At 34.2% G+C, this 24,837-nt stretch overlaps 19 non-coding genes across 19 annotated transcripts; all 19 read right to left on the bottom strand.

Moving 5' to 3' along the window:
• Nucleotides 1-153: 153 nt before the first annotated feature.
• On the bottom strand, nucleotides 154-236 carry TRNAL-CAG (transfer RNA leucine (anticodon CAG)). The gene has a single exon. It is a non-coding gene; the product is annotated as a tRNA-Leu (tRNA).
• A 678-nt stretch (nucleotides 237-914) lies between these two features.
• On the bottom strand, nucleotides 915-997 carry TRNAL-CAG (transfer RNA leucine (anticodon CAG)). The gene has a single exon. It is a non-coding gene; the product is annotated as a tRNA-Leu (tRNA).
• Nucleotides 998-3,319: 2,322 nt separating this feature from the next.
• TRNAL-CAG (transfer RNA leucine (anticodon CAG)) lies at nucleotides 3,320-3,402 on the bottom strand. Its single transcript has one exon. It is a non-coding gene; the product is annotated as a tRNA-Leu (tRNA).
• Nucleotides 3,403-4,819: 1,417 nt separating this feature from the next.
• Nucleotides 4,820-4,902, bottom strand: TRNAL-CAG (transfer RNA leucine (anticodon CAG)). The gene has a single exon. It is a non-coding gene; the product is annotated as a tRNA-Leu (tRNA).
• Nucleotides 4,903-6,319: 1,417 nt separating this feature from the next.
• TRNAL-CAG (transfer RNA leucine (anticodon CAG)) lies at nucleotides 6,320-6,402 on the bottom strand. The gene has a single exon. It is a non-coding gene; the product is annotated as a tRNA-Leu (tRNA).
• A 1,417-nt stretch (nucleotides 6,403-7,819) lies between these two features.
• Nucleotides 7,820-7,902, bottom strand: TRNAL-CAG (transfer RNA leucine (anticodon CAG)). The gene has a single exon. It is a non-coding gene; the product is annotated as a tRNA-Leu (tRNA).
• Nucleotides 7,903-10,058: 2,156 nt separating this feature from the next.
• TRNAL-CAG (transfer RNA leucine (anticodon CAG)) lies at nucleotides 10,059-10,141 on the bottom strand. The gene has a single exon. It is a non-coding gene; the product is annotated as a tRNA-Leu (tRNA).
• Nucleotides 10,142-11,558: 1,417 nt separating this feature from the next.
• On the bottom strand, nucleotides 11,559-11,641 carry TRNAL-CAG (transfer RNA leucine (anticodon CAG)). Its single transcript has one exon. It is a non-coding gene; the product is annotated as a tRNA-Leu (tRNA).
• A 678-nt stretch (nucleotides 11,642-12,319) lies between these two features.
• TRNAL-CAG (transfer RNA leucine (anticodon CAG)) lies at nucleotides 12,320-12,402 on the bottom strand. The gene has a single exon. It is a non-coding gene; the product is annotated as a tRNA-Leu (tRNA).
• Nucleotides 12,403-13,080: 678 nt separating this feature from the next.
• TRNAL-AAG (transfer RNA leucine (anticodon AAG)) lies at nucleotides 13,081-13,163 on the bottom strand. Its single transcript has one exon. It is a non-coding gene; the product is annotated as a tRNA-Leu (tRNA).
• A 1,417-nt stretch (nucleotides 13,164-14,580) lies between these two features.
• Nucleotides 14,581-14,663, bottom strand: TRNAL-CAG (transfer RNA leucine (anticodon CAG)). Its single transcript has one exon. It is a non-coding gene; the product is annotated as a tRNA-Leu (tRNA).
• Nucleotides 14,664-15,341: 678 nt separating this feature from the next.
• TRNAL-AAG (transfer RNA leucine (anticodon AAG)) lies at nucleotides 15,342-15,424 on the bottom strand. The gene has a single exon. It is a non-coding gene; the product is annotated as a tRNA-Leu (tRNA).
• A 678-nt stretch (nucleotides 15,425-16,102) lies between these two features.
• On the bottom strand, nucleotides 16,103-16,185 carry TRNAL-CAG (transfer RNA leucine (anticodon CAG)). Its single transcript has one exon. It is a non-coding gene; the product is annotated as a tRNA-Leu (tRNA).
• Nucleotides 16,186-18,507: 2,322 nt separating this feature from the next.
• TRNAL-CAG (transfer RNA leucine (anticodon CAG)) lies at nucleotides 18,508-18,590 on the bottom strand. Its single transcript has one exon. It is a non-coding gene; the product is annotated as a tRNA-Leu (tRNA).
• A 678-nt stretch (nucleotides 18,591-19,268) lies between these two features.
• On the bottom strand, nucleotides 19,269-19,351 carry TRNAL-AAG (transfer RNA leucine (anticodon AAG)). Its single transcript has one exon. It is a non-coding gene; the product is annotated as a tRNA-Leu (tRNA).
• Nucleotides 19,352-20,029: 678 nt separating this feature from the next.
• Nucleotides 20,030-20,112, bottom strand: TRNAL-CAG (transfer RNA leucine (anticodon CAG)). Its single transcript has one exon. It is a non-coding gene; the product is annotated as a tRNA-Leu (tRNA).
• A 2,322-nt stretch (nucleotides 20,113-22,434) lies between these two features.
• Nucleotides 22,435-22,517, bottom strand: TRNAL-CAG (transfer RNA leucine (anticodon CAG)). Its single transcript has one exon. It is a non-coding gene; the product is annotated as a tRNA-Leu (tRNA).
• Nucleotides 22,518-23,195: 678 nt separating this feature from the next.
• On the bottom strand, nucleotides 23,196-23,278 carry TRNAL-CAG (transfer RNA leucine (anticodon CAG)). Its single transcript has one exon. It is a non-coding gene; the product is annotated as a tRNA-Leu (tRNA).
• Nucleotides 23,279-23,956: 678 nt separating this feature from the next.
• On the bottom strand, nucleotides 23,957-24,039 carry TRNAL-CAG (transfer RNA leucine (anticodon CAG)). The gene has a single exon. It is a non-coding gene; the product is annotated as a tRNA-Leu (tRNA).
• Between the last annotated feature and the right edge of the window lie 798 nt (nucleotides 24,040-24,837).

Here is a 24,837-nt window from a genome sequence, read left to right as displayed (position 1 = left end):
ATTGCAACATGGGAAATAATGAAATAATTGATGCATTTTTTATGTTGTAAATTGAAAGAGATTTGCAGTGAGTGTTTGTCTAATTCTAAAGTCAATCTTTTCACAAGTAACAAGAAATAGAAACTGTAGAGCAAAGAAGAAAATGAATAACACTGTCAAAAGTGGGATTTGAACCCACGTCTCCAGAGGAGACTGCAACCTGAACGCAGAGCCTTAGACCGCTCGGCCATCCTGACACATGAAACCAATGCTGTTTGAAAAGATGTATATTATGAAATAACCTATCTATAGTTACAATGACAATGTTGCTATTAAAACTGTTAATTTAAAAAATAAATATGAATTGCTTTTCCATTCATTTTAAAGAGGTTTCTAGTTGGCGTTACAATAAAAGTAAGTTTTGTTTTCCATGTTCAGGGTTGGAATCCAAGTGTCTAGAGTTTGTTCTCTAATGGATTTTAACTCAGCAATGAAATGAAATTTGTGAATCTTGCACAAACTGGCTACTTAATTTAGCTCATGGGTTTGATTGGATGCCATTGTAGTGGACCCCAGTGGGGTTTCTGTTCATGACCATTGGCTGAGAAGAGCAGTTTTCTTAAGCCAAAGATATGGAGCCCTCATTCTGAATTTGTGAGATATTTTATTTTGCTACCTCTGTAAATAAAGAATTGTGGATCAAATAATAAAAATAATATGATATACACATATGTGGTTGGTTTCAAGCTCTTTTATCCAAGAAGAATACAATCTGATCTTTTATTGCAACATGGGAAATAATGAAATAATTGATGCATTTTTTATGTTGTAAATTGAAAGAGATTTGCAGTGAGTGTTTGTTTAATTCTAAAGTCAATCTTTTCACAAGTAACAAGAAATAGAAACTGTAGAGCAAAGAAGAAAATGAATAACATTGTCAGAAGTGGGATTTGAACCCACGCCTCCAGAGGAGACTGCGACCTGAACGCAGCGCCTTAGACCGCTCGGCCATCCTGACACATGAAACCCCTGCTTTTTGAAAAGATGTATATTATGAAATAACCTATCTATAGTTACAATGACAATGTTGCTATTAAAACTGTTAATTTAAAAACTAGATATGAATTTCTTTTCCATTCATTTTAAAGAGGTTTCTAGTTGGCGTTACAATAAAAGTAAGTTTTGTTTTCCATGTTCAGGGTTGGAATCCAAGTGTCTAGAGTTTGTTCCCTAATGGATTTTAACTCAGCAATGAAATGAAATTTGTGAATCTTGCACAAACTGGCTACTTAATTTAGCTCATGGGTTTGATTGGATGCCAATTTAGTGGACCCCAGTGGGGTTTCTGTTCATGACCATTGGCTGAGAAGAGCAGTTTTCTTAAGCCAAAGATATGGAGCCCTCATTCTGAATTTGTGAGATATTTTATTTTGCTACCTCTGTAAATAAAGAATTGTGGATCAAATAATAAAAATAATATGATATACACATATGTGGTTGGTTTCAAGCTCTTTTATCCAGGGAGAATACAATCTGATCTTTTATTGCAACATGGGAAATAATGAAATAATTGATGCATTTTTTATGTTGTAAATTGAAAGAGATTTGCAGTGAGTGTAAGTCTAATTCTAAAGTCAATCTTTTCACAAGTAACAAGAAATAGAAACTGTAGAGCATGGGTCTTCAACCTGCGACCCTCCAGCTGCTGTGGAACTACACATCCCAGCATGCCCTGCCTCAGTTTTAGCATACCTTAATAGCAAAACTGTGGCTGGGCATGCTGGGATGTGTAGTTTCACAGCAGCTGGAGGGCCACAGGATGAAGACCCATGCTGTAGAGCAAAGAAGAAAATGAATAACATTGTCAGAAGTGGGATTTGAACCCAGGCCACGCAGCGCCTTAGACCGCTCGGCCATCCTCACACATGAAACCACTCCTTTTTAAAAAGATGTATATTATGAAATAACCTATCTATAGTTACAATGACAATGTAGCTATTAAAACTGTTAATTTAAAAACTAGATATGAATTGCTTTTCCATTAATTTTAAAGAGGTTTCTAGTTGGCGTTACAATAAAAGTAAGTTTTGTTTTCCATGTTCAGGGTTGGAATCCAAGTGTCTAGAGTTTGTTCTCTAATGGATTTTAACTCAGCAATGAAATGATATTTGTGAATCTTGCACAAACTGGCTACTTAATTTAGCTCATGGGTTTGATTGGATGCCATTGTAGTGGACCTCAGTGGGGTTTCTGTTCATGACCATTGGCTGAGAAGAGCAGTTTTCTTAAGCCAAAGATATGGAGCCCTCATTCTGAATTTGTGAGATATTTTATTTTGCTACCTCTGTAAATAATGAATTGTGGATCAAATAATAAAAATAATATGATATACACATATGTGGTTGGTTTCAAGCTCTTTTATCCAGGGAGAATACAATCTGATCTTTTATTGCAACATGGGAAATAATGAAATAATTGATGCATTTTTTATGTTGTAAATTGAAAGAGATTTGCAGTGAGTGTTTGTCTAATTCTAAAGTCAATCTTTTCACAAGTAACAAGAAATAGAAACTGTAGAGCAAAGAAGAAAATGAATAACATTGTCAGAAGTGGGATTTGAACCCAGGCCACTCAGCGCCTTAGACCGCTCGGCCATCCTGACACATGAAACCACTGCTTTTTGAAAAGATGTATATTATGAAATAACCTATCTATAGTTACAATGACAATGTTGCTATTAAAACTGTTAATTTAAAAAATAAATATGAATTGCTTTTCCATTCATTTTAAAGAGGTTTCTAGTTGGCGTTACAATAAAAGTAAGTTTTGTTTTCCATGTTCAGGGTTGGAATCCAAGTGTCTAGAGTTTGTTCTCTAATGGATTTTAACTCAGCAATGAAATGAAATTTGTGAATCTTGCACAAACTGGCTACTTAATTTAGCTCATGGGTTTGATTGGATGCCATTGTAGTGGACCCCAGTGGGGTTTCTGTTCATGACCATTGGCTGAGAAGAGCAGTTTTCTTAAGCCAAAGATATGGAGCCCTCATTCTGAATTTGTGAGATATTTTATTTTGCTACCTCTGTAAATAAAGAATTGTGGATAAAATAATAAAAATAATATGATATACACATATGTGGTTGGTTTCAAGCTCTTTTATCCAAGAAGAATACAATCTGATCTTTTATTGCAACATGGGAAATAATGAAATAATTGATGCATTTTTTATGTTGTAAATTGAAAGAGATTTGCAGTGAGTGTTTGTTTAATTCTAAAGTCAATCTTTTTACAAGTAACAAGAAATAGAAACTGTAGAGCAAAGAAGAAAATGAATAACATTGTCAGAAGCGGGATTTGAACCCACGCCTCCAGAGGAGACTGCGACCTGAACGCAGCGCCTTAGACCGCTCGACCATCCTGACACATGAAACCACTGCTTTTTGAAAAGATGTATATTATGAAATAACATATCTATAGTTACAATGACAATGTTGCTATTAAAACTGTTAATTTAAAAACTAGATATGAATTGCTTTTCCATTCATTTTAAAGAGGTTTCTAGTTGGCGTTACAATAAAAGTAAGTTTTGTTTTCCATGTTCAGGGTTGGAATCCAAGTGTCTAGAGTTTGTTCTCTAATGGATTTTAACTCAGCAATGAAATTAAATTTGTGAATCTTGCACAAACTGGTTATTTAATTTAGCTCATGGGTTCGATTGAATGCCATTGTAGTGGACCCCAGTGGGGTTTTTGTTCATGACCATTGGCTGAGAAGAGCAGTTTTCTTAAGCCAAAGATATGGAGCCCTCATTCTGAATTTGTGAGATATTTTATTTTGCTACCTCTGTAAATAAAGAATTGTGGATCAAATAATAAAAATAATATGATATACACATATGTGGTTGGTTTCAAGCTCTTTTATCCAGGGAGAATACAATCTGATCTTTTATTGCAACATGGGAAATAATGAAATAATTGATGCATTTTTTATGTTGTAAATTGAAAGAGATTTGCAGTGAGTGTTTGTCTAATTCTAAAGCCAATCTTTTCACAAGTAACAAGAAATAGAAACTGTAGAGCAAAGAAGAAAATGAATAACATTGTCAGAAGTGGGATTTGAACCCAGGCCACGCAGCGCCTTAGACCGCTCGGCCATCCTCACACATGAAACCACTCCTTTTTAAAAAGATGTATATTATGAAATAACCTATCTATAGTTACAATGACAATGTAGCTATTAAAACTGTTAATTTAAAAACTAGATATGAATTGCTTTTCCATTAATTTTAAAGAGGTTTCTAGTTGGCGTTACAATAAAAGTAAGTTTTGTTTTCCATGTTCAGGGTTGGAATCCAAGTGTCTAGAGTTTGTTCTCTAATGGATTTTAACTCAGCAATGAAATGAAATTTGTGAATCTTGCACAAACTGGCTACTTAATTTAGCTCATGGGTTTGATTGGATGCCATTGTAGTGGACCCCAGTGGGGTTTCTGTTCATGACCATTGGCTGAGAAGAGCAGTTTTCTTAAGCCAAAGATATGGAACCCTCATTCTGAATTTGTGAGATATTTTATTTTGCTACCTCTGTAAATAAAGAATTGTGGATAAAATAATAAAAATAATATGATATACACATATGTGGTTGGTTTCAAGTTCTTTTATCCAGGGAGAATACAATCTGATCTTTTATTGCAACATGGGAAATAATGAAATAATTGATGCATTTTTTATGTTGTAAATTGAAAGAGATTTGCAGTGAGTGTTTGTCTAATTCTAAAGTCAATCTTTTCACAAGTAACAAGAAATAGAAACTGTAGAGCAAAGAAGAAAATGAATAACACTGTCAAAAGTGGGATTTGAACCCACACCTCCAGAGGAGACTGCAACCTGAACGCAGAGCCTTAGACCGCTCGGCCATCCTGACACATGAAACCAATGCTGTTTGAAAAGATGTATATTATGAAATAACCTATCTATAGTTACAATGACAATGTTGCTATTAAAACTGTTAATTTAAAAATTAAATATGAATTGCTTTTCCATTCATTTTAAAGAGGTTTCTAGTTGGCGTTACAATAAAAGTAAGTTTTGTTTTCCATGTTCAGGGTTGGAATCCAAGTGTCTAGAGTTTGTTCTCTAATGGATTTTAACTCAGCAATTAAATTAAATTTGTGAATCTTGCACAAACTGGCTACTTAATTTAGCTCATGGATTTGATTGGATGCCATTGTAGTGGACCCCAGTGGGGTTTCTGTTCATGACCATTGGCTGAGAAGAGCAGTTTTCTTAAGCCAAAGATATGGAGCCCTCATTCTGAATTTGTGAGATATTTTATTTTGCTACCTCTGTAAATAAAGAATTGTGGATAAAATAATAAAAATAATATGATATACACATATGTGGTTGGTTTCAAGGTCTTTTATCCAGGAAGAATACAATCTGATCTTTTATTGCAACATGGGAAATAATGAAATAATTGATGCTTTTTTTATGTTGTTTATTGAAAGAGATTTGCAGTGAGTGTTTGTCTAATTCTAAAGCCAATCTTTTCACAAGTAACAAGAAATAGAAACTGTAGAGCAAAGAAGAAAATTAATAACATTGTCAGAAGGGAGATTTGAACCCACGCCACGCAACGCCTTAGACCGCTCGGCCATCCTGACACATGAAACCACTGCTTTTTGAAAAGATGTATATTATGAAATAACCTATCTATAGTTACAATGACAATGTTGCTATTAAAACTGTTAATTTAAAAACTAGATATGAATTGCTTTTCTATTCATTTTAAAGAAGTTTCTAGTTGGCTTTACAATAAAAGTAAGTTTTGTTTTCCATGTTCAGGGTTGGAATCCAAGGGTCTAGAGTTTGTTCTCTAATGGATTTTAACTCAGCAATGAAATTAAATTTGTGAATCTTGCACAGACTGGCTACTTAATTTAGCTCATGGGTTTAATTGGATGCCATTGTAGTGGACCCCAGTGGGGTTTCTGTTCATGACCATTGGCTGAGAAGAGCAGTTTTCTTAAGCCAAAGGTATGGAGCCCTCATTCTGAATTTGTGAGATATTTTATTTTGCTACCTCTGTAAATAAAGAATTGTGGATCAAATAATAAAAATAATATGATATACACATATGTGGTTGGTTTCAAGCTCTTTTATCCAGGAAGAATACAATCTGATCTTTTATTGCAACATGGGAAATAATGAAATAATTGATGCATTTTTTCTGTTGTAAATTGAAAGAGATTTGCAGTGAGTGTAAGTCTAATTCTAAAGTCAATCTTTTCACAAGTAACAAGAAATAGAAACTGTAGAGCAAAGAAGAAAATGAATAACATTGTCAGAAGTGGGATTTGAACCCACGCCTCCAGAGGAGACTGCAACCTGAACGCAGCGCCTTAGACCGCTCGGCCATCCTGACACATGAAACCACTGCTTTTTGAAAAGATGTATATTATGAAATAACCTACCTATAGTTACAATGACAATGTTGCTATTAAAACTGTTAATTTAAAAACTAGATATGAATTGCTTTTCCATTCATTTTAAAGAGGTTTCTAGTTGGCGTTACAATAAAAGTAAGTTTTGTTTTCCATGTTCAGGGTTGGAATCCAAGTGTCTAGAGTTTGTTCTCTAATGGATTTTAACTCAGCAATGAAATGAAATTTGTGAATCTTGCACAAACTGGCTACTTAATTTAGCTCATGGGTTTGATTGGATGCCATTGTAGTGGACCTCAGTGGGGTTTCTGTTCATGACCATTGGCTGAGAAGAGCAGTTTTCTTAAGCCAAAGATATGGAGCCCTCATTCTGAATTTGTGAGATATTTTATTTTGCTACCTCTGTAAATAATGAATTGTGGATCAAATAATAAAAATAATATGATATACACATATGTGGTTGGTTTCAAGCTCTTTTATCCAGGGAGAATACAATCTGATCTTTTATTGCAACATGGGAAATAATGAAATAATTGATGCATTTTTTATGTTGTAAATTGAAAGAGATTTGCAGTGAGTGTTTGTCTAATTCTAAAGTCAATCTTTTCACAAGTAACAAGAAATAGAAACTGTAGAGCAAAGAAGAAAATGAATAACATTGTCAGAAGTGGGATTTGAACCCAGGCCACTCAGCGCCTTAGACCGCTCGGCCATCCTGACACATGAAACCACTGCTTTTTGAAAAGATGTATATTATGAAATAACCTATCTATAGTTACAATGACAATGTTGCTATTAAAACTGTTAATTTAAAAAATAAATATGAATTGCTTTTCCATTCATTTTAAAGAGGTTTCTAGTTGGCGTTACAATAAAAGTAAGTTTTGTTTTCCATGTTCAGGGTTGGAATCCAAGTGTCTAGAGTTTGTTCTCTAATGGATTTTAACTCAGCAATGAAATGAAATTTGTGAATCTTGCACAAACTGGCTACTTAATTTAGCTCATGGGTTTGATTGGATGCCATTGTAGTGGACCCCAGTGGGGTTTCTGTTCATGACCATTGGCTGAGAAGAGCAGTTTTCTTAAGCCAAAGATATGGAGCCCTCATTCTGAATTTGTGAGATATTTTATTTTGCTACCTCTGTAAATAAAGAATTGTGGATAAAATAATAAAAATAATATGATATACACATATGTGGTTGGTTTCAAGCTCTTTTATCCAGAGAGAATACAATCTGATCTTCTATTGCAACATGGGAAATAATGAAATAATTGATGCATTTTTTATGTTGTAAATTGAAAGAGATTTGCAGTGAGTGTTTGTTTAATTCTAAAGTCAATCTTTTCACAAGTAACAAGAAATAGAAACTGTAGAGCAAAGAAGAAAATGAATAACATTGTCAGAAGCGGGATTTGAACCCACGCCTCCAGAGGAGACTGCGACCTGAACGCAGCACCTTAGACCGCTCGACCATCCTGACACATGAAACCACTGCTTTTTGAAAAGATGTATATTATGAAATAACATATCTATAGTTACAATGACAATGTTGCTATTAAAACTGTTAATTTAAAAACTAGATATGAATTGCTTTTCCATTCATTTTAAAGAGGTTTCTAGTTGGCGTTACAATAAAAGTAAGTTTTGTTTTCCATGTTCAGGGTTGGAATCCAAGTGTCTAGAGTTTGTTCTCTAATGGATTTTAACTCAGCAATGAAATTAAATTTGTGAATCTTGCACAAACTGGTTATTTAATTTAGCTCATGGGTTCGATTGAATGCCATTGTAGTGGACCCCAGTGGGGTTTTTGTTCATGACCATTGGCTGAGAAGAGCAGTTTTCTTAAGCCAAAGATATGGAGCCCTCATTCTGAATTTGTGAGATATTTTATTTTGCTACCTCTGTAAATAAAGAATTGTGGATCAAATAATAAAAATAATATGATATACACATATGTGGTTGGTTTCAAGCTCTTTTATCCAGGGAGAATACAATCTGATCTTTTATTGCAACATGGGAAATAATGAAATAATTGATGCATTTTTTATGTTGTAAATTGAAAGAGATTTGCAGTGAGTGTTTGTCTAATTCTAAAGCCAATCTTTTCACAAGTAACAAGAAATAGAAACTGTAGAGCAAAGAAGAAAATGAATAACATTGTCAGAAGTGGGATTTGAACCCAGGCCACGCAGCGCCTTAGACCGCTCGGCCATCCTCACACATGAAACCACTCCTTTTTAAAAAGATGTATATTATGAAATAACCTATCTATAGTTACAATGACAATGTAGCTATTAAAACTGTTAATTTAAAAACTAGATATGAATTGCTTTTCCATTAATTTTAAAGAGGTTTCTAGTTGGCGTTACAATAAAAGTAAGTTTTGTTTTCCATGTTCAGGGTTGGAATCCAAGTGTCTAGAGTTTGTTCTCTAATGGATTTTAACTCAGCAATGAAATGAAATTTGTGAATCTTGCACAAACTGGCTACTTAATTTAGCTCATGGGTTTGATTGGATGCCATTGTAGTGGACCCCAGTGGGGTTTCTGTTCATGACCATTGGCTGAGAAGAGCAGTTTTCTTAAGCCAAAGATATGGAACCCTCATTCTGAATTTGTGAGATATTTTATTTTGCTACCTCTGTAAATAAAGAATTGTGGATAAAATAATAAAAATAATATGATATACACATATGTGGTTGGTTTCAAGGTCTTTTATCCAGGAAGAATACAATCTGATCTTTTATTGCAACATGGGAAATAATGAAATAATTGATGCTTTTTTTATGTTGTTTATTGAAAGAGATTTGCAGTGAGTGTTTGTCTAATTCTAAAGCCAATCTTTTCACAAGTAACAAGAAATAGAAACTGTAGAGCAAAGAAGAAAATTAATAACATTGTCAGAAGGGAGATTTGAACCCACGCCACGCAACGCCTTAGACCGCTCGGCCATCCTGACACATGAAACCACTGCTTTTTGAAAAGATGTATATTATGAAATAACCTATCTATAGTTACAATGACAATGTTGCTATTAAAACTGTTAATTTAAAAACTAGATATGAATTGCTTTTCTATTCATTTTAAAGAAGTTTCTAGTTGGCTTTACAATAAAAGTAAGTTTTGTTTTCCATGTTCAGGGTTGGAATCCAAGGGTCTAGAGTTTGTTCTCTAATGGATTTTAACTCAGCAATGAAATTAAATTTGTGAATCTTGCACAGACTGGCTACTTAATTTAGCTCATGGGTTTAATTGGATGCCATTGTAGTGGACCCCAGTGGGGTTTCTGTTCATGACCATTGGCTGAGAAGAGCAGTTTTCTTAAGCCAAAGGTATGGAGCCCTCATTCTGAATTTGTGAGATATTTTATTTTGCTACCTCTGTAAATAAAGAATTGTGGATCAAATAATAAAAATAATATGATATACACATATGTGGTTGGTTTCAAGCTCTTTTATCCAGGAAGAATACAATCTGATCTTTTATTGCAACATGGGAAATAATGAAATAATTGATGCATTTTTTCTGTTGTAAATTGAAAGAGATTTGCAGTGAGTGTAAGTTTAATTCTAAAGTCAATCTTTTCACAAGTAACAAGAAATAGAAACTGTAGAGAAAAGAAGAAAATGAATAACATTGTCAGAAGTGGGATTTGAACCCACGCCTCCAGAGGAGACTGCGACCTGAACGCAGCGCCTTAGACCGCTCGGCCATCCTGACACAAGAAACAACTACTTTTTTAAAAGATGTATATTATGAAATAACCTATCTATAGTTACAATGACAATGTTGCTATTAAAACTGTTAATTTAAAAACTAAATATGAATTGCTTTTTCATTCATTTTAAAGAGGTTTCTAGTTGGCGTTACAATAAAAGTATGTTTTGTTTTCCATGTTCAGGGTTGGAATCCAAGTGTCTAGAGTTTGTTCTCTAATGGATTTTAACTCAGCAATGAAATTAAATTTGTGAATCTTGCACAAACTGGTTATTTAATTTAGCTCATGGGTTCGATTGGATGCCATTGTAGTGGACCCCAGTGGGGTTTCTGTTCATGACCATTGGCTGAGAAGAGCAGTTTTCTTAAGCCAAAGATATGGAGCCCTCATTCTGAATTTGTGAGATATTTTATTTTGCTACCTCTGTAAACAAAGAATTGTGGATCAAATAATAAAAATAATATGATATACACATATGTGGTTGGTTTCAAGCTCTTTTATCCAGGGAGAATACAATCTGATCTTTTATTGCAACATGGGAAATAATGAAATAATTGATGCATTTTTTATGTTGTAAATTGAAAGAGATTTGCAGTGAGTGTTTGTCTAATTCTAAAGCCAATCTTTTCACAAGTAACAAGAAATAGAAACTGTAGAGCAAAGAAGAAAATGAATAACATTGTCAGAAGTGGGATTTGAACCCAGGCCACTCAGCGCCTTAGACCGCTCGGCCATCCTGACACATGAAACCACTGCTTTTTGAAAAGATGTATATTATGAAATAACCTAACTATAGTTACAATGACAATGTTGCTATTAAAACTGTTAATTTAAAAAATAAATATGAATTGCTTTTCCATTCATTTTAAAGAGGTTTCTAGTTGGCGTTACAATAAAAGTAAGTTTTGTTTTCCTTGTTCAGGGTTGGAATCCAAGTGTCTAGAGTTTGTTCTCTAATGGATTTTAACTCAGCAATGAAATTAAATTTGTGAATCTTGCACAAACTGGCTACTTAATTTAGCTCATGGGTTTGATTGGATGCCATTGTAGTGGACCCCAGTGGGGTTTCTGTTCATGACCATTGGCTGAGAAGAGCAGTTTTTTTAAGCCAAAGATATGGAGCCCTCATTCTGAATTTGTGAGATATTTTATTTTGCTACCTCTGTAAATAAAGAATTGTGGATAAAATAATAAAAATAATATGATATACACATATGTGGTTTGTTTCAAGCTCTTTTATCCAGGGAGAATACAATCTGATCTTTTATTGCAACATGGGAAATAATGAAATAATTGATGCATTTTTTATGTTGTAAATTGAAAGAGATTTGCAGTGAGTGTAAGTCTAATTCTAAAGTCAATCTTTTCACAAGTAACAAGAAATAGAAACTGTAGAGCAAAGAAGAAAATAAATAACATTGTCAGAAGTGGGATTTGAACCCACGCCTCCAGAGGAGACTGCGACCTGAACGCAGCGCCTTAGACCGCTCGGCCATCCTGACACTTGAAACCGCTACTTTTTGAAAAGATGTATATTATGAAATAACCTATCTATACTTACAATGACAATGTTGCTATTAAAACTGTTAATTTAAAAACTAAATATGAATTGCTTTTCCATTCATTTTAAAGAGGTTTCTAGTTAGCGTTACAATAAAAGTAAGTTTTGTTTTCCATGTTCAGGGTTGGAATCCAAGTGTCTAGAGTTTGTTCTCTAATGGATTTTAACTCAGCAATGAAATGAAATTTGTGAATCTTGCACAAACTGGTTATTTAATTTAGCTCATGGGTTCGATTGGATGCCAATGTAGTGGACCCCAGTGGGGTTTTTGTTCATGACCATTGGCTGAGAAGAGCAGTTTTCTTAAGCCGAAGATATGGAGCCCTCATTCTGAATTTGTGAGATATTTTATTTTGCTACCTCTGTAAATAAAGAATTGTGGATAAAATAATAAAAATAATATGATATACACATGTGTGGTTGGTTTCAAGCTCTTTTATCCAGGAAGAATACAATCTGATCTTTTATTGCAACATGGGAAATAATGAAATAATTGATGCATTTTTTATGTTGTAAATTGAAAGAGATTTGCAGTGAGTGTTTGTCTAATTCTAAAGTCAATCTTTTCACAAGTAACAAGAAATAGAAACTGTAGAGCAAAGAAGAAAATGAATAACACTGTCAGAAGTGGGATTTGAACCCACGCCTCCAGAGGAGACTGCAACCTGAACGCAGCGCCTTAGACCGCTCGGCCATCCTGACACATGAAACCACTGCTTTTTGAAAAGATGTATATTATGAAATAACCTATCTATAGTTACAATGACAATGTAGCTATTAAAACTGTTAATTTAAAAACTAGATATGAATTGCTTTTCCATTCATTTTAAAGAGGTTTCTAGTTGGCGTTACAATAAAAGTAAGTTTTGTTTTCCATGTTCAGGGTTGGAATCCAAGTGTCTAGAGTTTGTTCTCTAATGGATTTTAACTCAGCAATGAAATTAAATTTGTGAATCTTGCACAAACTGGCTACTTAATTTAGCTCATGGGTTTGATTGGATGCCATTGTAGTGGACCCCAGTGGGGTTTCTGTTCATGACCATTGGCTGAGAAGAGCAGTTTTCTTAAGCCAAATATATGGAGCCCTCATTCTGAATTTGTGAGATATTTTATTTTGCTACCTCTGTAAATAAAGAATTGTGGATCAAATAATAAAAATAATATGATATACACATATGTGGTTGGTTTCAAGCTCTTTTATCCAGAGAGAATACAATCTGATCTTCTATTGCAACATGGGAAATAATGAAATAATTGATGCATTTTTTATGTTGTAAATTGAAAGAGATTTGCAGTGAGTGTAAGTCTAATTCTAAAGTCAATCTTTTCACAAGTAACAAGAAATAGAAACTGTAGAGCAAAGAAGAAAATGAATAACATTGTCAGAAGTGGGATTTGAACCCACGCCTCCAGAGGAGACTGCGATCTTAACGTAGCGCCTTAGTCCGCTCGGCCATCCTGACACATGAAACAACTACTTTTTTAAAAGATGTATATTATGAAATAACCTATCTATAGTTACAATGACAATGTTGCTATTAAAACTGTTAATTTAAAAACTAAATATGAATTGCTTTTTCATTCATTTTAAAGAGGTTTCTAGTTGGCGTTACAATAAAAGTATGTTTTGTTTTCCATGTTCAGGGTTGGAATCCAAGTGTCTAGAGTTTGTTCTCTAATGGATTTTAACTCAGCAATGAAATTAAATTTGTGAATCTTGCACAAACTGGTTATTTAATTTAGCTCATGGGTTCGATTGGATGCCATTGTAGTGGACCCAAGTGGGGTTTCTGTTCATGACCATTGGCTGAGAAGAGCAGTTTTCTTAAGCCAAAGATATGGAGCCCTCATTCTGAATTTGTGAGATATTTTATTTTGCTACCTCTGTAAATAAAGAATTGTGGATCAAATAATAAAAATAATATGATATACACATATGTGGTTGGTTTCAAGCTCTTTTATCCAGGGAGAATACAATCTGATCTTTTATTGCAACATGGGAAATAATGAAATAATTGATGCATTTTTTATGTTGTAAATTGAAAGAGATTTGCAGTGAGTGTTTGTCTAATTCTAAAGCCAATCTTTTCACAAGTAACAAGAAATAGAAACTGTAGAGCAAAGAAGAAAATGAATAACATTGTCAGAAGTGGGATTTGAACCCAGGCCACTCAGCGCCTTAGACCGCTCGGCCATCCTGACACATGAAACCACTGCTTTTTGAAAAGATGTATATTATGAAATAACCTATCTATAGTTACAATGACAATGTTGCTATTAAAACTGTTAATTTAAAAAATAAATATGAATTGCTTTTCCATTCATTTTAAAGAGGTTTCTAGTTGGCGTTACAATAAAAGTAAGTTTTGTTTTCCATGTTCAGGGTTGGAATCCAAGTGTCTAGAGTTTGTTCTCTAATGGATTTTAACTCAGCAATGAAATGAAATTTGTGAATCTTGCACAAACTGGCTACTTAATTTAGCTCATGGGTTTGATTGGATGCCATTGTAGTGGACCCCAGTGAGGTTTCTGTTCATGACCATTGGCTGAGAAGAGCAGTTTTCTTAAGCCAAAGATATGGAGCCCTCATTCTGAATTTGTGAGATATTTTATTTTGCTACCTCTGTAAATAAAGAATTGTGGATAAAATAATAAAAATAATATGATATACACATATGTGGTTGGTTTCAAGCTCTTTTATCCAGGAAGAATACAATCTGATCTTTTATTGCAACATGGGAAATAATGAAATAATTGATGCATTTTTTATGTTGTAAATTGAAAGAGATTTGCAGTGAGTGTTTGTCTAATTCTAAAGTCAATCTTTTCACAAGTAACAAGAAATAGAAACTGTAGAGCAAAGAAGAAAATGAATAACACTGTCAGAAGTGGGATTTGAACCCACGCCTCCAGAGGAGACTGCGACCTGAACGCAACGCCTTAGACCGCTCGGCCATCCTGACACATGAAACCACTGCTTTTTGAAAAGATGTATATTATGAAATAACCTATCTATAGTTACAATGACAATGTAGCTATTAAAACTGTTAATTTAAAAACTAAATATGAATTGCTTTTCCATTCATTTTAAAGAGGTTTCTAGTTGGCGTTACAATAAAAGTAAGTTTTGTTTTCCATGTTCAGGGTTGGAATCCAAGTGTCTAGAGTTTGTTCTCTAATGGATTTTAACTCAGCAATGAAATGAAATTTGTGAATCTTGCACAAACTGGCTACTTAATTTAGCTCATGGGTTTGATTGGATGCCATTGTAGTGGACCCCAGTGGGGTTTCTGTTCATGACCATTGGCTGAGAAGAGCAGTTTTCTTAAGCCAAAGATATGGAGCCCTCATTCTGAATTTGTGAGATATTTTATTTTGCTACCTCTGTAAATAAAGAATTGTGGATCAAATAATAAAAATAATATGATATACACATATGTGGTTGGTTTCAAGCTCTTTTATCCAGAGAGAATACAATCTGATCTTCTATTGCAACATGGGAAATAATGAAATAATTGATGCATTTTTTATGTTGTAAATTGAAAGAGATTTGCAGTGAGTGTAAGTCTAATTCTAAAGTCAATCTTTTCACAAGTAACAAGAAATAGAAACTGTAGAGCTAAGAAGAAAATTAATAACATTGTCAGAAGTGGGATTTGAACCCACGCCTCCAGAGGAGACTGCGACCTTAACGTAGCGCCTTAGACCGCTCGGCCATCCTGACACATGAAACAACTACTTTTTTAAAAGATGTATATTATGAAATAACCTATCTATAGTTACAATGACAATGTAGCTATTAAAACTGTTAATTTAAAAACTAGATATGAATTGCTTTTCCATTAATTTTAAAGAGGTTTCTAGTTGGCGTTACAATAAAAGTAAGTTTTGTTTTCCATGTTCAGGGTTGGAATCCAAGTGTCTAGAGTTTGTTCTCTAATGGATTTTAACTCAGCAATGAAATGAAATTTGTGAATCTTGCACAAACTGGCTACTTAATTTAGCTCATGGGTTTGATTGGATGCCATTGTAGTGGACCCCAGTGGGGTTTCTGTTCATGACCATTGGCTGAGAAGAGCAGTTTTCTTAAGCCAAAGATATGGAGCCCTCATTCTGAATTTGTGAGATATTTTATTTTGCTACCTCTGTAAATAAAGAATTGTGGATAAAATAATAAAAATAATATGATATACACATATGTGGTTGGTTTCAAGTTCTTTTATCCAGGGAGAATACAATCTGATCTTTTATTGCAACATGGGAAATAATGAAATAATTGATGCATTTTTTATGTTGTAAATTGAAAGAGATTTGCAGTGAGTGTTTGTCTAATTCTAAAGTCAATCTTTTCACAAGTAACAAGAAATAGAAACTGTAGAGCAAAGAAGAAAATGAATAACACTGTCAAAAGTGGGATTTGAACCCACGCCTCCAGAGGAGACTGCAACCTGAACGCAGAGCCTTAGACCGCTCGGCCATCCTGACACATGAAACCCCTGCTTTTTGAAAAGATGTATAGTATGAAATAACCTATCTATAGTTACAATGACAATGTTGCTATTAAAACTGTTAATTTAAAAACTAGATATGAATTGCTTTTCCATTCATTTTAAAGAGGTTTCTAGTTGGCGTTACAATAAAAGTAAGTTTTGTTTTCCATGTTCAGGGTTGGAATCCAAGTGTCTAGAGTTTGTTCCCTAATGGATTTTAACTCAGCAATGAAATGAAATTTGTGAATCTTGCACAAACTGGCTACTTAATTTAGCTCATGGGTTTGATTGGATGCCAATTTAGTGGACCCCAGTGGGGTTTCTGTTCATGACCATTGGCTGAGAAGAGCAGTTTTCTTAAGCCAAAGATATGGAGCCCTCATTCTGAATTTGTGAGATATTTTATTTTGCTACCTCTGTAAATAAAGAATTGTGGATCAAATAATAAAAATAATATGATATACACATATGTGGTTGGTTTCAAGCTCTTTTATCCAGGGAGAATACAATCTGATCTTTTATTGCAACATGGGAAATAATGAAATAATTGATGCATTTTTTATGTTGTAAATTGAAAGAGATTTGCAGTGAGTGTAAGTCTAATTCTAAAGTCAATCTTTTCACAAGTAACAAGAAATAGAAACTGTAGAGCATGGGTCTTCAACCTGCGACCCTCCAGCTGCTGTGGAACTACACATCCCAGCATGCCCTGCCTCAGTTTTAGCATACCTTAATAGCAAAACTGTGGCTGGGCATGCTGGGATGTGTAGTTTCACAGCAGCTGGAGGGCCACAGGATGAAGACCCATGCTGTAGAGCAAAGAAGAAAATGAATAACATTGTCAGAAGTGGGATTTGAACCCAGGCCACGCAGCGCCTTAGACCGCTCGGCCATCCTCACACATGAAACCACTCCTTTTTAAAAAGATGTATATTATGAAATAACCTATCTATAGTTACAATGACAATGTAGCTATTAAAACTGTTAATTTAAAAACTAGATATGAATTGCTTTTCCATTAATTTTAAAGAGGTTTCTAGTTGGCGTTACAATAAAAGTAAGTTTTGTTTTCCATGTTCAGGGTTGGAATCCAAGTGTCTAGAGTTTGTTCTCTAATGGATTTTAACTCAGCAATGAAATGAAATTTGTGAATCTTGCACAAACTGGCTACTTAATTTAGCTCATGGGTTTGATTGGATGCCATTGTAGTGGACCTCAGTGGGGTTTCTGTTCATGACCATTGGCTGAGAAGAGCAGTTTTCTTAAGCCAAAGATATGGAGCCCTCATTCTGAATTTGTGAGATATTTTATTTTGCTACCTCTGTAAATAATGAATTGTGGATCAAATAATAAAAATAATATGATATACACATATGTGGTTGGTTTCAAGCTCTTTTATCCAGGGAGAATACAATCTAATCTTTTATTGCAACATGGGAAATAATGAAATAATTGATGCATTTTTTATGTTGTAAATTGAAAGAGATTTGCAGTGAGTGTTTGTCTAATTCTAAAGTCAATCTTTTCACAAGTAACAAGAAATAGAAACTGTAGAGCAAAGAAGAAAATGAATAACATTGTCAGAAGTGGGATTTGAACCCAGGCCACTCAGCGCCTTAGACCGCTCGGCCATCCTGACACATGAAACCACTGCTTTTTGAAAAGATGCATATTATGAAATAACCTATCTATAGTTACAATGACAATGTTGCTATTAAAACTGTTAATTTAAAAAATAAATATGAATTGCTTTTCCATTCATTTTAAAGAGGTTTCTAGTTGGCGTTACAATAAAAGTAAGTTTTGTTTTCCATGTTCAGGGTTGGAATCCAAGTGTCTAGAGTTTGTTCTCTAATGGATTTTAACTCAGCAATGAAATGAAATTTGTGAATCTTGCACAAACTGGCTACTTAATTTAGCTCATGGGTTTGATTGGATGCCATTGTAGTGGACCCCAGTGAGGTTTCTGTTCATGACCATTGGCTGAGAAGAGCAGTTTTCTTAAGCCAAAGATATGGAGCCCTCATTCTGAATTTGTGAGATATTTTATTTTGCTACCTCTGTAAATAAAGAATTGTGGATAAAATAATAAAAATAATATGATATACACATATGTGGTTGGTTTCAAGCTCTTTTATCCAGGAAGAATACAATCTGATCTTTTATTGCAACATGGGAAATAATGAAATAATTGATGCATTTTTTATGTTGTAAATTGAAAGAGATTTGCAGTGAGTGTTTGTCTAATTCTAAAGTCAATCTTTTCACAAGTAACAAGAAATAGAAACTGTAGAGCAAAGAAGAAAATGAATAACACTGTCAGAAGTGGGATTTGAACCCACGCCTCCAGAGGAGACTGCGACCTGAACGCAACGCCTTAGACCGCTCGGCCATCCTGACACATGAAACCACTGCTTTTTGAAAAGATGTATATTATGAAATAACCTATCTATAGTTACAATGACAATGTAGCTATTAAAACTGTTAATTTAAAAACTAAATATGAATTGCTTTTCCATTCATTTTAAAGAGGTTTCTAGTTGGCGTTACAATAAAAGTAAGTTTTGTTTTCCATGTTCAGGGTTGGAATCCAAGTGTCTAGAGTTTGTTCTCTAATGGATTTTAACTCAGCAATGAAATGAAATTTGTGAATCTTGCACAAACTGGCTACTTAATTTAGCTCATGGGTTTGATTGGATGCCATTGTAGTGGACCCCAGTGGGGTTTCTGTTCATGACCATTGGCTGAGAAGAGCAGTTTTCTTAAGCCAAAGATATGGAGCCCTCATTCTGAATTTGTGAGATATTTTATTTTGCTACCTCTGTAAATAAAGAATTGTGGATCAAATAATAAAAATAATATGATATACACATATGTGGTTGGTTTCAAGCTCTTTTATCCAGAGAGAATACAATCTGATCTTCTATTGCAACATGGGAAATAATGAAATAATTGATGCATTTTTTATGTTGTAAATTGAAAGAGATTTGCAGTGAGTGTAAGTCTAATTCTAAAGTCAATCTTTTCACAAGTAACAAGAAATAGAAACTGTAGAGCAAAGAAGAAAATTAATAACATTGTCAGAAGTGGGATTTGAACCCACGCCTCCAGAGGAGACTGCGACCTTAACGTAGCGCCTTAGACCGCTCGGCCATCCTGACACATGAAACAACTACTTTTTTAAAAGATGTATATTATGAAATAACCTATCTATAGTTACAATGACAATGTAGCTATTAAAACTGTTAATTTAAAAACTAGATATGAATTGCTTTTCCATTAATTTTAAAGAGGTTTCTAGTTGGCGTTACAATAAAAGTAAGTTTTGTTTTCCATGTTCAGGGTTGGAATCCAAGTGTCTAGAGTTTGTTCTCTAATGGATTTTAACTCAGCAATGAAATGAAATTTGTGAATCTTGCACAAACTGGCTACTTAATTTAGCTCATGGGTTTGATTGGATGCCATTGTAGTGGACCCCAGTGGGGTTTCTGTTCATGACCATTGGCTGAGAAGAGCAGTTTTCTTAAGCCAAAGATATGGAGCCCTCATTCTGAATTTGTGAGATATTTTATTTTGCTACCTCTGTAAATAAAGAATTGTGGATAAAATAATAAAAATAATATGATATACACATATGTGGTTGGTTTCAAGTTCTTTTATCCAGGGAGAATACAATCTGATCTTTTATTGCAACATGGGAAATAATGAAATAATTGATGCATTTTTTATGTTGTAAATTGAAAGAGATTTGCAGTGAGTGTTTGTCTAATTCTAAAGTCAATCTTTTCACAAGTAACAAGAAATAGAAACTGTAGAGCAAAGAAGAAAATGAATAACACTGTCAAAAGTGGGATTTGAACCCACGCCTCCAGAGGAGACTGCAACCTGAACGCAGAGCCTTAGACCGCTCGGCCATCCTGACACATGAAACCCCTGCTTTTTGAAAAGATGTATAGTATGAAATAACCTATCTATAGTTACAATGACAATGTTGCTATTAAAACTGTTAATTTAAAAACTAGATATGAATTGCTTTTCCATTCATTTTAAAGAGGTTTCTAGTTGGCGTTACAATAAAAGTAAGTTTTGTTTTCCATGTTCAGGGTTGGAATCCAAGTGTCTAGAGTTTGTTCCCTAATGGATTTTAACTCAGCAATGAAATGAAATTTGTGAATCTTGCACAAACTGGCTACTTAATTTAGCTCATGGGTTTGATTGGATGCCAATTTAGTGGACCCCAGTGGGGTTTCTGTTCATGACCATTGGCTGAGAAGAGCAGTTTTCTTAAGCCAAAGATATGGAGCCCTCATTCTGAATTTGTGAGATATTTTATTTTGCTACCTCTGTAAATAAAGAATTGTGGATCAAATAATAAAAATAATATGATATACACATATGTGGTTGGTTTCAAGCTCTTTTATCCAGGGAGAATACAATCTGATCTTTTATTGCAACATGGGAAATAATGAAATAATTGATGCATTTTTTATGTTGTAAATTGAAAGAGATTTGCAGTGAGTGTAAGTCTAATTCTAAAGTCAATCTTTTCACAAGTAACAAGAAATAGAAACTGTAGAGCATGGGTCTTCAACCTGCGACCCTCCAGCTGCTGTGGAACTACACATCCCAGCATGCCCTGCCTCAGTTTTAGCATACCTTAATAGCAAAACTGTGGCTGGGCATGCTGGGATGTGTAGTTTCACAGCAGCTGGAGGGCCACAGGATGAAGACCCATGCTGTAGAGCAAAGAAGAAAATGAATAACATTGTCAGAAGTGGGATTTGAACCCAGGCCACGCAGCGCCTTAGACCGCTCGGCCATCCTCACACATGAAACCACTCCTTTTTAAAAAGATGTATATTATGAAATAACCTATCTATAGTTACAATGACAATGTAGCTATTAAAACTGTTAATTTAAAAACTAGATATGAATTGCTTTTCCATTAATTTTAAAGAGGTTTCTAGTTGGCGTTACAATAAAAGTAAGTTTTGTTTTCCATGTTCAGGGTTGGAATCCAAGTGTCTAGAGTTTGTTCTCTAATGGATTTTAACTCAGCAATGAAATGAAATTTGTGAATCTTGCACAAACTGGCTACTTAATTTAGCTCATGGGTTTGATTGGATGCCATTGTAGTGGACCTCAGTGGGGTTTCTGTTCATGACCATTGGCTGAGAAGAGCAGTTTTCTTAAGCCAAAGATATGGAGCCCTCATTCTGAATTTGTGAGATATTTTATTTTGCTACCTCTGTAAATAATGAATTGTGGATCAAATAATAAAAATAATATGATATACACATATGTGGTTGGTTTCAAGCTCTTTTATCCAGGGAGAATACAATCTAATCTTTTATTGCAACATGGGAAATAATGAAATAATTGATGCATTTTTTATGTTGTAAATTGAAAGAGATTTGCAGTGAGTGTTTGTCTAATTCTAAAGTCAATCTTTTCACAAGTAACAAGAAATAGAAACTGTAGAGCAAAGAAGAAAATGAATAACATTGTCAGAAGTGGGATTTGAACCCAGGCCACTCAGCGCCTTAGACCGCTCGGCCATCCTGACACATGAAACCACTGCTTTTTGAAAAGATGTATATTATGAAATAACCTATCTATAGTTACAATGACAATGTTGCTATTAAAACTGTTAATTTAAAAAATAAATATGAATTGCTTTTCCATTCATTTTAAAGAGGTTTCTAGTTGGCGTTACAATAAAAGTAAGTTTTGTTTTCCATGTTCAGGGTTGGAATCCAAGTGTCTAGAGTTTGTTCTCTAATGGATTTTAACTCAGCAATGAAATGAAATTTGTGAATCTTGCACAAACTGGCTACTTAATTTAGCTCATGGGTTTGATTGGATGCCATTGTAGTGGACCCCAGTGGGGTTTCTGTTCATGACCATTGGCTGAGAAGAGCAGTTTTCTTAAGCCAAAGATATGGAGCCCTCATTCTGAATTTGTGAGATATTTTATTTTGCTACCTCTGTAAATAAAGAATTGTGGATAAAATAATAAAAATAATATGATATACACATATGTGGTTGGTTTCAAGCTCTTTTATCCAAGAAGAATACAATCTGATCTTTTATTGCAACATGGGAAATAATGAAATAATTGATGCATTTTTTATGTTGTAAATTGAAAGAGATTTGCAGTGAGTGTTTGTTTAATTCTAAAGTCAATCTTTTCACAAGTAACAAGAAATAGAAACTGTAGAGCAAAGAAGAAAATGAATAACATTGTCAGAAGCGGGATTTGAACCCATGCCTCCAGAGGAGACTGCGACCTGAACGCAGCGCCTTAGACCGCTCGACCATCCTGACACATGAAACCACTGCTTTTTGAAAAGATGTATATTATGAAATAACATATCTATAGTTACAATGACAATGTAGCTATTAAAACTGTTAATTTAAAAACTAGATATGAATTGCTTTTCCATTAATTTTAAAGAGGTTTCTAGTTGGCGTTACAATAAAAGTAAGTTTTGTTTTCCATGTTCAGGGTTGGAATCCAAGTGTCTAGAGTTTGTTCTCTAATGGATTTTAACTCAGCAATGAAATGAAATTTGTGAATCTTGCACAAACTGGCTACTTAATTTAGCTCATGGGTTTGATTGGATGCCATTGTAGTGGACCCCAGTGGGGTTTCTGTTCATGACCATTGGCTGAGAAGAGCAGTTTTCTTAAGCCAAAGATATGGAACCCTCATTCTGAATTTGTGAGATATTTTATTTTGCTACCTCTGTAAATAAAGAATTGTGGATAAAATAATAAAAATAATATGATATACACATATGTGGTTGGTTTCAAGTTCTTTTATCCAGGGAGAATACAATCTGATCTTTTATTGCAACATGGGAAATAATGAAATAATTGATGCATTTTTTCTGTTGTAAATTGAAAGAGATTTGCAGTGAGTGTAAGTCTAATTCTAAAGTCAATCTTTTCACAAGTAACAAGAAATAGAAACTGTAGAGCAAAGAAGAAAATGAATAACATTGTCAGAAGTGGGATTTGAACCCACGCCTCCAGAGGAGACTGCGACCTGAACGCAGCGCCTTAGACCGCTCGGCCATCCTGACACATGAAACCACTGCTTTTTGAAAAGATGTATATTATGAAATAACCTACCTATAGTTACAATGACAATGTTGCTATTAAAACTGTTAATTTAAAAACTAGATATGAATTGCTTTTCCATTCATTTTAAAGAGGTTTCTAGTTGGCGTTACAATAAAAGTAAGTTTTGTTTTCCATGTTCAGGGTTGGAATCCAAGTGTCTAGAGTTTGTTCTCTAATGGATTTTAACTCAGCAATGAAATGAAATTTGTGAATCTTGCACAAACTGGCTCCTTAATTTAGCTCATGGGTTTGATTGGATGACATTGTAGTGGACCCCAGTGGGGTTTCTGTTCATGACCATTGGCTGAGAAGAGCAGTTTTCTTAAGCCAAAGATATGGAGCCCTCATTCTGAATTTGTGAGATATTTTATTTTGCTACCTCTGTAAATAAAGAATTGTGGATCAAATAATAAAAATAATATGATATACACATATGTGGTTGGTTTCAAGCTCTTTTATCCAGGGAGAATACAATCTGATCTTTTATTGCAACATGGGAAATAATGAAATAATTGATGCATTTTTTATGTTGTAAATTGAAAGAGATTTGCAGTGAGTGTAAGTTTAATTCTAAAGTCAATCTTTTCACAAGTAACAAGAAATAGAAACTGTAGAGCAAAGAAGAAAATGAATAACATTGTCAGAAGTGGGATTTGAACCCACGCCTCCAGAGGAGACTGCGACCTGAACGCAGCGCCTTAGACCGCTCGGCCATCCTGACACATGAAACAACTACTTTTTTAAAAGATGTATATTATGAAATAACCTATCTATAGTTACAATGACAATGTTGCTATTAAAACTGTTAATTTAAAAACTAAATATGAATTGCTTTTTCATTCATTTTAAAGAGGTTTCTAGTTGGCGTTACAATAAAAGTATGTTTTGTTTTCCATGTTCAGGGTTGGAATCCAAGTGTCTAGAGTTTGTTCTCTAATGGATTTTAACTCAGCAATGAAATTAAATTTGTGAATCTTGCACAAACTGGTTATTTAATTTAGCTCATGGGTTCGATTGGATGCCATTGTAGTGGACCCCAGTGGGGTTTCTGTTCATGACCATTGGCTGAGAAGAGCAGTTTTCTTAAGCCAAAGATATGGAGCCCTCATTCTGAATTTGTGAGATATTTTATTTTGCTACCTCTGTAAACAAAGAATTGTGGATCAAATAATAAAAATAATATGATATACACATATGTGGTTGGTTTCAAGCTCTTTTATCCAGGGAGAATACAATCTGATCTTTTATTGCAACATGGGAAATAATGAAATAATTGATGCATTTTTTATGTTGTAAATTGAAAGAGATTTGCAGTGAGTGTTTGTCTAATTCTAAAGCCAATCTTTTCACAAGTAACAAGAAATAGAAACTGTAGAGCAAAGAAGAAAATGAATAACATTGTCAGAAGTGGGATTTGAACCCAGGCCACTCAGCGCCTTAGACCGCTCGGCCATCCTGACACATGAAACCACTGCTTTTTGAAAAGATGTATATTATGAAATAACCTAACTATAGTTAC

This window comes from Pseudophryne corroboree, chromosome 1 (assembly GCF_028390025.1).
Source record: "Pseudophryne corroboree isolate aPseCor3 chromosome 1, aPseCor3.hap2, whole genome shotgun sequence".
Lineage (NCBI taxonomy): Eukaryota > Metazoa > Chordata > Amphibia > Anura > Myobatrachidae > Pseudophryne > Pseudophryne corroboree.
The sequence above is the reverse complement of the archived record's forward strand: the minus strand, read 5'-3'. Positions and strand labels throughout refer to the sequence as shown.